This window comes from Callithrix jacchus, chromosome 10, assembly GCF_049354715.1.
Source record: "Callithrix jacchus isolate 240 chromosome 10, calJac240_pri, whole genome shotgun sequence".
In the NCBI taxonomy this organism is placed as follows: domain Eukaryota; kingdom Metazoa; phylum Chordata; class Mammalia; order Primates; family Cebidae; genus Callithrix; species Callithrix jacchus.
In genome coordinates this window covers 79,032,073-79,043,826 of record NC_133511.1, presented here as the reverse complement: position 1 = coordinate 79,043,826, position 11,754 = coordinate 79,032,073, and positions in this window count along the sequence as shown.

The following is an 11,754-nucleotide window of genomic DNA, read 5'->3' as shown; positions in this document are numbered from 1 at the left end:
AAGCCAAAGGTTAAAACTCATTTCCCATACAGTTTGCTAGCCTGACATATAACGTTTAAGTATTTAGTCATATTGTGTATTGGCTTTCATTTGTGCTTTTCCCCCAGGTCCCCAGCTTGGGTGTGTAAGGAGAAGTGGGAAGCCTAGAGAAGCTGCCTGCCTGGGCCTGGCACTGCCATCTTTTCCTCCTTCTCATTCAAAATTGGGGGTGGAAGGTCCTTCTAAATACTGGAAAAACCAGAGGCCTGTAATGATCTGGGAAGATGGGCAGTGGGCAGGAACCAACACTGGCTACATGGGGAGGTAAGGCAACCCAGAAGGTCCCACAGGGCCTTGAACAGCAGGCTCCGAGGGAAGGCAAACATGCCAAGAAAACTTCTCCCAGGTGAGGGAATATTATAGAGAGAACAGAGAACCTTCTGCTCAGCAGGGATCTAATCTTCAAAGCCAGAACAGTGCAGATTATCTTGAAAACTCTTTTGAGGTGGCCCTCTAGTCCTTCATGTCTCACCTAATATCCCTGAAGGGCAATAGGAATGGAACTGGGAGATCAGAGCCCCAGAGTGGGATGAAGTAGCCTCTGGATACTCACCCATGGCCTCCAGGAAGGCTTAAAGAGGCACCCTGGGGTGCTAGAAGGGCCTGGCTGGGGGCTCCTGCTGGCTCAGTTCCTGGCACTGGCACGTGCTAGCAGTACCCACTTCAGGCAGGCTTGCAACTCCAGGGATCTGTCATCCCTCACTCTTTGCATGACTGGCTCCTTACTGCTCGGGTCTCAGTTCAAATGCCGCCCTCTGGAAGCCTCCCCGTCCATCCCAGCAAACCCCAAAACCTGCAACCTCAGCCCCGCCCCAGGCATGTCTTCACTTTACACTCTTTTATCATCTTCACAGCTCGTAATACTCCTGAAATTACCTCATTTATTTATTTCCTTACTTAGGATTAGTGCCCTCTCTTCTAAAATACAGCTTTTATTAGAGCAGGGAATTTTACCTGAATTATTCATTGCTATAGCCCTCAGTTCAGTGCCTGAGAGATGACAGACATTCAAGAAATAATTGTTAATTGAACAAAATGCATAGCAATAATCCAGCCCTTCTCAAACTTTCCTCCTGAAGTTTCTCTCTGCAGGAGGTATATACTGAAAACAACCCCCATAGTGTCATGAAATATGGGCCCAAAAAGCCCATAGCAAGCCAACATTAATGTATTTTTTATTCTAAAAAGTTGATGTTTTATTTTTCTATGGCTAGGTATCAAGTTACCAAAAACTTAGCAGCTTTAAACAACACAAATGTGTATCTCACAGTTTCTAACGGATTCTGTGGGTGAGGAGCTTGGCATATTTTATCCGAATCTTCTGCTCAGGGTCCCACAAGGGTGAAATGAAGGTGTCAGCTGGCTGTGTCCTAATCTGGAGGCTCAACTAGGAAATGATAATGTTTCCAAGCTCCCTTGGGTTGTTGAAAGAATTCAGTTCCTTATGGTTGAAGGATTGAGGTCCTTGCTGTTTTGCTAGCTGTTAACTGGTGACTGCTCTTACCTCCCAGAGGCCACTCCCAGGTCCTTACTATGTGGCCCCCTCCTCCTCTGCAATGAAGAACCTTCTGCACATAGACTCCCTCTCACACTTTGAATCTCTCTGACTTTGCCTGCTGCAATTAGCTGTACTTTCAAAGGGCTCAAGTAATACATCAAGCAACCTAGATGATTTCCTGATCTTAAGGTCAACTGTGCCCTGTGACATAATTTAAACCCAGGAGTAAAATCTATCTTATTCATAGTTCTAGGGATTATTCAGGGCACATATACAAGGGCCAGGAAATCTTGGGAGATATCCTAGAATTTTGCCTACCACACTCAAGTTCATTTTTCTGTTTACTTTATTGCATATTTATTTGTTTTGATAAAGGTATGTATTTATATTTGTACATAAATACAAATATATAATACAAATACATATTTGTATATATAATGTAATATACAAATATGTATACATATTTATATATAATGTAATATATACAAATATGTATACATATTTATATATAATTTGTATAAAACAATATTTAAATAACATTGACAGGCTAAGAAAATTGTAGGATGGTTCTCCTGTGGCATCACATACCTTCTACCCACCATTGCACACCTTGCTTGAAAGACCCAGGCATAGCGAGTCCATTTAGGGATGCTGTGAGCATCAAATGAAGCAACACTTGAGAAAGAACTGAGACCAGCATGTGGTGGGTACTCCATCTACTTTGCTGAAATTGAACCAAAAGCCTTACTTAGGCCTCCCTCCTTTGAGGGTGCCCAGACTTAGGCAGAGCTGGTGGCAGAAGACCAGGGCATAACACCGGCTCAGAAGGAGAGCCAATGCTGCTGTGTGGAGTCAGGGGAAGCAATTGGAACTTATTTTTGGTTTCTCTGTTTTAAAGTGAGCACAATTAAGCTTACCTGCTAGGTTTGCTGTGAGCATGAAATGAAATAATGTTTGAGAAAGATCTTAGTCCAGGGATCAGATTAAAGCAGGTGCTTTATAAATCCCTAAAGATTCCAAATCTACATTTCCCACTGAAATAAACCTTTAGGTTACGGCATTATGTATCCTTGGGGCTTCTAGCACAAGGCAGATATGTTTCCTACAAGGGATAAGATCTTAACCTTTGTTACTGGTGGAGGTTGTCCAAGATCTTGGCATCTTGAGCAAAGAATTGGACAAAATACACAAAGCAAGGAAAGAATAAAGCAACAAAAGCAGAGATTTATTGAAAATGAAAGTACACTCCACAGAATGGGAGTGGCTGGAGCATAGGGGCTCAAGAGCCTGGTTACATAATTTTCTGGGGTTTAAATACTGTCTAGAGGATTCTCATTGGTTACTTGGTGTACATCCTATGTAAATGAAGTAGTGGTCCTCAATCAGTTTGTTTGGTTGCAGACAGTGACCAATCAGAGGCTGAAGTGAAGTTACAAAGTTATACTCTTTTGCAAATGAAGACCTGGCTCATCACCAGCCTGATTGGTTGTATGAGGGGACCCATCAGAGGTACTTAGTTTTTCATCTGCCTCACAGAAAAGTGGGGATGGGGGGTAGTTTGCAAATGGATTAGCCTCTCGTCCTTTTTCACTTGGGCATGGAAAGTGGAGTTTTCCTTTTGATTTAGTTCTAGGAAGTCAGTGTGAATCAGCCTCAGGTTCGCTGCCTCCAGACCCTACTCTCCTGCCTCACCTTAACTTTGTGCTTGGCACCTCATATTATTGATAGATGTCTGTGAGACAAAGGAAAACTCTTGAGTCCTGAGCAGTTCACCCTGGTGAGGGGACAAAGGTCCCAGTGGAGAGCTGATGACAGAGGAGAGGGCCAGGAAGCCTGGGAGTGGCAGGAATGTGTAAGAAAGTTCAGGTCAAGGAGGCTGCTCCAGGGGCTCAAGACTTGGGCAAATCCAAGAAGCCCTTGGAGTCCCTTCCCAAGACAGAGTGGGATCAAAGTTCCCCCAGGCCAGAAGCACACTCCCCAGCCCCAACTGTCCAGAGCCATTTCATTTCATCAATCCTCCCTCCTCTTCCCCAGTTCATCCCCCACCTACTCTAACTCTATCTGCCATTCTAGCAGATTCTCACTCTGCCTACAAATTCAGTTTCCTCTTTTGAGGAGCTCTCATGACATATATACACATATAATTGTGACTAAAAGTGATCCACATGTCCATAGGTACACGTGCAAAGTGCTTTCCTAGAAGCCAAAAAAAAAAAAAAAAACCCAAAAAACAAAAAAAACACCTCAGCCTGGGCAGGAGGTAAGGAGGGAGGGCAGGTGTTGTCTGGAAGGACTCTCCAGTGATTCTTGAAGGCTTCATGGACCTGGATAGCCGTGGAAGAGGGGAGGGTTTTTCTAGGTGTAGGGAATATAGGCTGTCTACCAACATCTTGACTCTCCTGGGCCACATGCTATAATTGCATTTCCTTTGCTAGTGCTTTAGAACTGGAAGGTGGGAGAGAAAAAACAGGGACAAGGGAGAGAGAAGAGAAAAATATGTAGGATGTTTTTTCTGAGTCTCTTCTGTGAAGAAAGAAAATATCTGTGATGAATATGTTGCTGATGTGAGGAGGTAGCTTAGAGAGAGAGAGAGAAAATGGGTGAGGGGTGGGGGATGGCCGTGAATGCTGTCAGGGAACCTTTAAAAGTGGGTCAGGAAAAGAACCCGGCTGACTAGGAGGCAGCCAGGAGTGTCTTCCATCCTGCAATGCTGAGATAAAATCAAGATGCCTGTCCTGCCCAGGCCTTTCAGACCAATCGGGCGTTGTCTCCCACGTTTTTTGTTCTTTAACCACATCCACTCTGGTGAGAGTCCCCGCTACCCACTACAGAGGGATTCTTGCTAAGATTAAGGATTGTGGAGTTATAGAGCCAATGGGGTTAAGACACCCCACAGTCTTAGACTGTGGGGAGAATATTTAGTAAACTTAGTCTCTTTCTGACTTACTGAGAGAGAGAAAACCCCACTCCCACTGGCTCCAAGACCACACAGGGCATCTGTAACCCAATTGGATCCAGTCACACTAACCATAGGATTGTCTGGAACCAGGAACAGGTCTTGGAGCAATTGCCCAGCACCTTGATTACCTGCATGTGTTCTGACCTGAATAGTGTAGTCTGTGATTAACCATGCTGATTGTATTGGGATTAGCAAATCAGCTAATCAAGTTATATGATGATCTGTTGTAAGACAAAACAAAACAGAAATTCTAGGCTTGCGAATTCTTTAGCTCCTTTAGGGTAGCTTTCGGTCCCACAGCTGCCCACGTGCATTTGACTGTGTTCCCCACATCCAACCTGAGAGGAGACTCTTGTGGGTGCTCAGGAAACCAGGAGGAGGAAGGGGAAGGGGAAGGGGAAGTGGAAGACGAAAAGGGTGGAAGAAAAAGGTAGAACCAGATATTATGTTTCTGAACAAATAATCTGGATATTCTGTAAACTGTAAGGAATTGTGCGATGGAAAACGGAGAGTCTCCAAGTAGCATAAAGGAATGGAAGACGAGAAGGAAGGAAGATCCTTAAAGATCTGGCCTTGGGGCACTTGGAGTGTCTTTTGTTTTTCTCTGATACTTACCATCCTGCACAGAACTTGAAGCATCTGAGTTTTTGACAACAGGTGGAAGAGGGAAAGGGAATAAGCCGAGACTGTCTGGGAAAGAATGCAAAGCAGAGAGGACAACCAAAAAAGCAACCTGTCCTCTGAAGCAGCCCAGTGGAAAGCAAGTGAGCAGTGCAGGAGTGACCCATGCTGTTCTGAATGGAAAGCTGTCAGTCAGCTTTCTGAAGCAAGAACTGGCTGTGCTACACCCTCCAAACTAAGCGAGTCAAGAGTGGTGAGGGGCACTCAAGAGAAGATGACTCCTTCTCTACCTATCCAGCCTCAGGATACCACAGGCCACTGGACCAGGCCATGGGGTAATCCTCACCCAGACAAGATTCTGGTCATTGGCTCTGGCTTCCTTGTCCATGACTCTGTGGCTCAATGCAATTGGACCCCATCTGGAGTGCCAGTCTTCTCTTCTCAGCATTACGTGTATCTGCCACAGAGCACTCCTCTCTCCTTGGGGCTGCCATGTGGTCTGAGCTTCATCTGCTTCCCTCCTAAACTCCCAGATCATTTATGCTGCCTGGTGGTCCATTCTCCATACTAAATCCCAGACCCTGCATGTGCACACCCATCCTCTTCTCAGAGCTGGGTCCTGATTTTCAGTCTTCCTGGGGATCAGTCTCTACCCGAATCTCCAATGCACTTAATCTCCCATGTACTTCTGGGTGCTGACCATTTCTGAATTGCTATGTCTGTGCAAAGAATTGCACATGTAGAGAGAGAAAGTCTTCTTCAGGCCAAAGTTTGTCCAGGGAGTTATTCCCCTGATTCACCCATTCTGGAACCAGAAATTTGCTTCTAAAACTCTGGTAGGGGCTTCCAGTTTAAGCATTTACATTTAACAATATAGAACAATGAAGAAAAGAGTTGAAACATCATGAAGATAACATTGACATTTTTGAGAATGACCAGGACCATGTTTTCTATGAGGAATCATACCCAAGAAACATCAAGGGCATGGAGTGGATGGGCTTCCTCCTTTCTTTTGCCTTTGGTAAGGACTGCATGGTTAGGTTTAGCACCTTTCTGTGGAGTGTGGGGGGACTTCTTACCTCCGTCTTCAACTTTAAGGCCTCTTTGCCAAAATTTGGGGTCATAAGAAAGAGTTCCACTTAACATCATTTTACATGACCAAATCCAATGCCCTGGGGCTTGCAAATGAGGAAGAGCTAGTGGAATAACAGTGCAGACCCACTGAGACCCTCCTCCTTGGCTGACATGCTAGTCATGGTGCCTGTAGATACACATTTGGAACTCATGGTGATCCAGATGCTGGCAGCCATTGCTTGTCTGTGTCACACTGGGCATCACTCTGACCAAAAATACTGCTGCCCAGACTTCTCCACCACGTAGGCTGTTGTGATTCTATTGCTCTAACAATTTCTATTTTGGATTGCTAATTGTCCCATCATAGATACATCAGAGGTGGAGCTCTCTCTCTATAAAAGGCCTTAATACACCTTCCTGAATTTAGCCCCCCAAAAAGAAAAAGAAGCATCCTGGGCTAAGTGCTGCCTGGAATCCTTTCACCGACTGCTCAGAAATCTCTCTCCAGGCTTGTTTCTTACTTTATCTTCCTGCACCTACCACAACTTTGTGACCCATTTCACACTTCTTTGGAGTTCTGCTGGCTTCTCTGCGGGTTATATCATTTTTGCTTTTCTTTATCTCTTTGTGCTCCCCATTTTCTTCTAGTTTGATCATCTCTTTCTTTTTTATCCTTCCTTTTTCACACTTGTGCCTTAGTGATGCTGGAGACCCTGAAGACCAAAGATGTTTCTGAGCCCTGATTTAAAGCTCAAAATAGTTACATGAATGAGTCCAAAATACAACGTGGTCTTGCTTCTTCTGGCTGGACTGGGGACCCTATACCAGCGTCAGGCCTCCTTTTATGCCATAGTCACTTTGGCAAAGGCTGCAGACATTCCCCCTTCCCATCTGCATGCATGCCAGCCTACTTCCAACCACAGCGCCTGGTCCCTGTGTCTGCAGGCTTTCTACTACTGCTAGAACACACCCGGAGCAGGCCAGGTGCTGGGAATCAAACCTTCCCCTTTCCCCAGGAGCACTCTCAATGACCGATGGGAGCTGCCATCTAAGGAATGCACCCCTGGCTCCTTGGGTAGGATAAATCTGGAGCGAGTATTCTATGCTAGCTCCCAAAGCCGCTCGGAGGGAGGAAGATTCATTTGCCTTGTCGATTGCCTTCCCTCGCGTTTCACTTTACAACTCCCCTGGAACTCACTATGCCATCTCAGGATGTGCTTCCCATACAAAGGAAGCTTCCAAGTCAGAAATGAAAATTTCATGGACAGATTGACTGGACCAACAAACTCTGACCTAGGACTGGGTGGCATGCCAAGCTGGCATCAGATCTCTCAGTGTAAAGGCCTTGTATAGACAGGAAATCATTAAGAGAGAGATCCCAGAAGCAGACACCCAGGGAAGGATTAGGATAATTTACTTCTCTCTCTATTCCTTTTTCTCCTCCTTTCTTTCCTATCCTCTTGCCTGCTTTCCCTCTTCCCCCACATTTAGAGCACAGCCTCAGACTCTGTCACTTAGGCACCCTCCCTTCATGCCTCCCAGCCAGGAGCTGACCCAGATGGGGGTGTCTGCCACCCTTCCCCAGCCCTGTGAGTTGCCCTCAGGAGCAGCCGGCATGCCCTCCTCTGCGGACACACCTCAAAGGTGCCAACTATTGTCTCAGGTCTTAGAAGACAGCAAAATGACAGGTGAAATGATCTGGTCCTGGGAAATAAATCCAAGGTCAAACATAGACATTTTCATTTCTCCTACTGGATAACAAGAAACCTCTCAACTCTCTGTCAACTGTATCAAAGAAAGTGACTACCTCATTATTTGTTATTGGCAAAAGTGTTTTAAGAGCTTCAGATGAGGCCAGTAAAAATGCATCCTATAGCAGTGATGGGGAGAGAGAAGGCATTGTCTCATTCCTCCCTCCAAGCATATCTGAATCCCATGGGGTTGTACTTTTGCTCTATGCATGAGGCTGTGCAGAAGCTCTCAAGGTTTCTAATATGTCCTCTGACTGGGGTAGGGTTGGCTTGAAGGGGCTTGTCTCCACAGCAAAATCACAGCCATCTGTTATTTTACTGATTGCATGGCATTGTCACCCTCAGGGTACAGTGATGAGAGGGTAGGAGGTGAAGAAAAGGTTGAGGCATTGCTTTGACAGCACCACCCTGTGCAACTCCCCCATGAGGAGGTGGTGTCTGATGCCCACCCATCAAGTGTGTGCTTCTGAGAATGGGTGAGTTGTAGAGTCACTGCCTTTTCTCCTCCAAGACTGTGGCTCTAGGGTCTGCACAAGCATGGGCTCTACAGCTCCTGGTCTGGTCTGCCTTAGGTAGGTCAAAGCACATCTATTGTTTGCACCAATTTACAGATGGGAAAACTCAAAGAGGGTAAGCAACTTGCTCCAGGCATAACAACGAATAAGCAACACAACTTGTGTGGGAATCTACATGTCTCATGACATCGCCTCCATGATGATGGATGCCACAGAAAGAGAGGAGGTGGGGGAGGGCTTCAGTGCCAATCTCCTCAGAGATTGGCAGCTGGAAAGACACTTGGCCTGCACATTTTGCCAACACGCCTGATTTTTTTCTGCCAAGCAGAACGATTTACTTGTATGTCTTCATCAGGGGCAATTATTCTTTAGCACCTTGCTGGGCAAGCTGGGTGATCTCATCACAGGGAGGAGCCTATGAGAGCCTGTCTTACTTGGAACAAAAATGAGAAAACTGGCCTCCCTTCTTCTGTCTCCATCCAGAAATTCTCTTCTCTCTCTGGCACTTCACAAAGAGACAAGGAGCCTGCCTTTTTTCCCTTGAGAGCCACTTGTTCACCCATGAAACTGATCAAGGATAATACTTTAAAAGCACCTCCTTTCTGGAGAGACAAAGTTTTTCTTTTTGAGAGAGAAAGGAAAAGCATTTCAGATCTCTTGCCTTTTACATTAAAAACGAGTAGTGTAAAACATTATTCAGTGAGCAAACCTGACACTAAATGTATCTTAGATTTCCAGATGTAGATAGTTGGGTGGAAAAAAAGAGAGGAAAGGAAAAGAAGTAGGACCAGCAAAGAACCCTGGCAAGAGAAGAATCCAGGGAAAAGAGGGGAGAGGTGGAAACAGAGATGGGGCCACTGGTGCTGAAAGAAAAGGAGAGGGAGAGGCAGGGAAGACAGAAGGGGAGAGATGCCAGGCAAAGAGGGAGCAGGAGAGGAGATAAGTGGGCCAAGGGCCTCTCATCTCAAACATTTGGCATCTAAACACCACAGAGGCACGCAGCAGCCAAGTCTAGTGGGCAGCTCTAGAGAGCATGGGCTGGAGATGGAGTTTAAGGCATTGTCTGCCATTGGTGTTGGTTGAGTCTGTAGGAGGAGAGACAGTAAGTAAAAAAGAGGTTAGGAACTGAAGTGGCCTCCCGATTCTTTCTTTTCTTACCAATTTCTCTAAGAAGGCATCCATTCCAGCTATTTCCACTTCCTTGCAGCCCTCCTCCCCCCCCCGCCCCACTCCCGTACTCCTACTGCCCCTCCATTTGGATCCTCACTCCCACTTACCCTGCTCCTACAAGGCTTCTGTGGGCCAGATGTGTGGCCTTTTCTCGGGAAGCTTTCCTCTTCAATCAATGCCACATTAAGCACTGAAGCCCTCCCCCACCTCCTCTCTTTCTGTGGCATCCATCATCATGGAGGCGATGTCATGAGACATGTAGATTCCCACACAAGTTGTGCTGCTTATTCGTTGTTATGCCTGGAGCACGTTGCTTGCCCTCTTTGAGTTTTCCCCTCTGTAAATTGGTGCAAACAATAGATGGCACCCGCCTGCTGCCAGCACCAGATCATGGGGTTTTGATGGATGTGTGTGTTTATGTGTGGTAAGTGCGAAGGAACATGATGGAGCACTGTGAACTGTGGACTGATCTACAAATAGGACTTATTACTCTGGTTCTTCTGCTCTTATTATCCCCGTCCTCCAACCCCCAACTCAACCTTGGCTCTTTCTTCTTTAACTCATCACCTGTGAACAAACCTTCCCCAAGACTTGTCTTATACCCTTTTCAATTCCTAATTTCTCCTTTGCTTGTTGTCTCCCCTCCTGCAGACTCAACCATCACCTAGGGCAGACAACTCCCTAACCTGCATCTCCAGCCCCATGCTCTCTAGATCCATGCTCTTAGATCCCAACCTCCATCTCCAGCCCCACAGTCTCCAGCCCCATGCCTCCTCGAGGTGTGGCTGCTTGTGTGCCTCAGTAGCACTTTAGATACCACATGTCTGAGATGGGATGGATAGAATACCTCCCTTTGCCCTCAAACCAGATCTTTCTTCTAGAAGAGTGGGAAAGGCACAGGTTCTGTGCATAGACAGACTTGGTTTCAATCCCCAGCAATGCTGTGGATTGCCTTGCAGCAATCTTCCTGAGTTTCAGTTTGCCCACCCACAAAATAGGGACAAAAAAGCCTCACTGAGAAATAGTCTGAGGGCTCACAGTGATGAAATACTAAATAACAGCACCTGCAAGGCGAGGCCAAGAGGGCACATCTGGGGCTCTCTAGACCCACACTCTGGCCGCACACTGCAGAATCTCTATTCTACAGACACTTCTCAATCACCGTAAGTGTGGGGCTGCAGGAAGACACTCCTTTTGGCAGGATAGCAGGCCTGACCCTAACAAATTGTCAAAACAGCATAGAGGCCAAGAACACAAACCCAGGAGCCAAATCTTGGCTTCACCACTTACCAGCTGTGTTGCTTTAGTGAGTTAACCTCTCTGTGCCTTAGTTTTCTTGTCTGTAAAATGGGAATCATAATTAGTAGCCTTCCCCATAGGGTTGTATGAGGATTCATTAAGATAAAGTCATGTTGGCTGCTTACAACAGTGCCTGATGTGAAGACAGTACCATATAAGTATTTTGTTTGACAAGTGTTATGTTTGTTATGAGTGACATTATTTATCAAAGGTTGCATGTTCATTTCTTACTCAAGAGGTTTTGGGGGCCTGGTGGCATCTAGAAAATGAGAGGCCTGAGCACCCTATTGTGCCCTGTGCCAAGCCTTGATTCACCTTCATAATCATCTCTCTGAGGTGAGAGCAGGAGGATGCCCATCCCCATCCACTTTCTCTCCCGTGCCACCCTGGAGGCCTGATGTGAGCCAGTTTCTTCAGCTGCTCATGCGCCCAGGCCGGTGACATCACCAGGTGAGAGAGACATGCTGGTGCGGGCAGGGGGATGACGTGCAGGGAGAGATGGAAAGTCCCGCCAGAGCCCTGCTTTGCCTGCCCTTTGATGTGCTCAGTGTCTCTGGATGACTCAGGCATGTGGCATCATAGGTCACTCTTGGCACTGTGGCCGGGAAGGGGGTGGGTGAAGAGTTGGGGTCTGCCTGGTGAGAGAAAGAGAAGCTGGGGGCCAAGGAGATGAGGATTGGATTGCAGAGGGGCTCATTCCCTGTGGATAAGGCTGGACTTGCCCCTAAGGGCAGGGAGGAGACACCTAGATGGATTTCAATTTCAGAAAGATCTCTCTGACTACTGCATGGAAAATGGGGCTTAGTGCCAGGCAGGATGGGAAGTGAG